The 2,555-nt window shown below is 30.4% G+C and overlaps 1 pseudogene; it reads left to right on the top strand.

Moving 5' to 3' along the window:
* The first annotated feature begins 246 nt into the window (after positions 1-246).
* Positions 247-733, top strand: LOC131411188 (UDP-N-acetylglucosamine transferase subunit ALG13 homolog; annotated as a pseudogene).
* Positions 734-2,555: the final 1,822 nt, after the last annotated feature.

Genomic DNA, 2,555 nt, shown 5'->3' with positions numbered 1-2,555 from the left:
TTACTTCTTAGTTAAGATTTCTAAGGGTTAATAATTCTAATTAATATATGCAATAATAAGGGAAACAACTTTGTATACAAGGAAAGGAGAATGTGTTTTGGGGTAAGAAAAATATGAAATTTAGAGATGTATTTTTGTTAAGGGACAAGAGAGTAATTTTGTCCTAAAGTAAAACTAATTATTCCAAAATGGGAAGGAAAACAAGGGACAAAACAAAATGGACGTAGAAAATCATAGAAGGGCTCCATGTCTGTTACTGTAGGGACCACCAGATTTGGCGACCTCGTTGCATGTGTACCAGCACACGATACTGAAAATAATCAAGAGCCTTGGTTACAACCAACTTATCCTACAAATAGGTAGAAAAAAGGTGGTACTTGAACCATTCAGTACTGAGTTATTTACTGTAGATGTTTAGGGGTACAAGGATTCATTGAAAGAAGATCTTCAGAAAGCAGATCTAGTTATTAGTCACGCAGGTGCAGGAAACTGTTTGGAGACTCTGGAAAAAATAAACCCACTTGTAGTGGTTATAAATGAAAAGTTTATGAACAATCATCAGCTGGAATTGGCAAAGCAGCTACACAAAGACCAACATCTCCTCTGCTGTACCTGCAGCACGCTTCCTGGGCTGTTACAGTCAACGAACTTATCCACACTGAAATGATTTCCTCGTGGCCAGCCAGAAAAATTTTCTGCATTTTTGGATGAAGTTGTTGGATCACTAAAATAAACACTAAACTCTCAACACTTGGAAAACACCCCTGAAATACAACCTATGGAATGTGGTTAAATCAAATTAAATATATACTATATATATTTACAGAATAATATGTTAATAAACTTCCTACATCTATAGAATGTATAGAAAATTTTATGATGTGAATATAAGCATTTGGGTCCATATTCTAATGCAATTTAGTAAATTCATTAGATTTTTTTTCTTAATCTTCATATTTTAGTAAAAGAAATATGTAGTGAGCATTCACAGGTTTTATCCTAGAATCCCAAGTGGATTTGGAATCATGAAAAAAATGAATTAAATTTGAAAACTTTCATGAGAACCTCAAATGTAGTTAGTTTGATGTTCCTTAGAATAAAAAAAAAATGAAACTAAGAAACTTGTAAAAAAATTGGAGAACATCTTTAGCTTCATAATGCAAGGAGCCAAATTTAAAAAAAAAAGGCAAAAAATGATGGATTGTGTTCTCTAAAATAAAAAGCTCAATAATTACCTAAAAGATTAACTATCAAGTCAGTTGATCTATAGTACTTGGAGAAACTACTTTTGTCCTGAAGGATAGAGTGGAGTGGATGTGTATATTTTTTTCCTTTAAAATATAAATAGAAAGTGACAAAATCTTGCCCTATGTCAAAGCTTTGCTGGTTTGAAAGAGTAAATCAAAAAAGGACTTAACGTCTATGGGACTTGCTGTTATTTTTTAAGGACCCCCCTCTCACAGTGGTATTGAAACATTTACTGTAATATCATAGAGGAATTTAGAATTTATGTACTTATAAAGTTAGTTTTACAAATGAATAAATGATTTAACGTGTAAAAAAAAGAAAATGGTAGAAGTTTTATGAAAAAGAAATCTTGGGAAAAGAACTTTATATGTGAGCAAGCTGGATAATATTGATGAAATTTGTTACAAGAGTTTAAAAATAAACTTTAATATCAATAAAGTACTTATGTAAAACTAGGAGTTAATTTTCTTTCATTTGCTAAAAGAAGAAAGTTTTGTTGGTGTATTAGTCTGCTTTTGATAAGATATTGTGAAAGACTTTCTTTACCTTTTGAATAATCCACCTAAAGAGCAAAGATTTTGTGTTTTACCAAAATAATTTCCTGTGACAACTATTTAACATTTTGTATTTGCCTATGAAGTCTTTAATTGCCACCATGGTTAAATGGATAGCCAAGTATTATTCTGCAGTGACTTAGGATCCTATTTGGCAAACTATTTTAAAACTGTTTTGATATTTTTGACAAACTTTCCCAAATCCAAATTCTAAATGAAGTCTTTTTGACCTTGAACTAATTTGGGATTTTCCAGAAAGGAGAGATATTAAATTAATGAGGCTTATTTGGTAGGTTAAATTACAGGGGAAGTGTTGTCAAATAAGTGGTAATAAACTTTCTTAGGTTATATTGTATGGGAGAATGTTATATGTGTTCTAGAAATTATATGCAATTTCTAAAATTCTGATATATCCTGATATAATGTTATAATCTATATCTATATAATCTATAATAACATAATTCTAGTTATCTTAAAATGTTGTGTGTCACAAAAATAACCATATTTCCTTGTCAATTGCATTATAATGAACTCTCGTCAGATTTTTAACCATTGCTGTTGTTAAGTCTTTTGTCATTTACAGATGACTATTGTTTTACTCTGATGCTTTGGCAAAAAATACACATATATATATTCCTACAAAATTCCTTCATCTTCAAAGAGCTTTGACAAGTACTCTAGAATACAGATTTTTGATAACTTTAAGATTATAACACCAAACTGGAAAAGAATTTCTCAGACTGTAATGGAGAA

The sequence above is a fragment of the Diceros bicornis genome, chromosome 11 (assembly GCF_020826845.1).
Source record: "Diceros bicornis minor isolate mBicDic1 chromosome 11, mDicBic1.mat.cur, whole genome shotgun sequence".
Lineage (NCBI taxonomy): Eukaryota > Metazoa > Chordata > Mammalia > Perissodactyla > Rhinocerotidae > Diceros > Diceros bicornis.
This window is presented reverse-complemented; position numbering and strand designations above follow the sequence as displayed.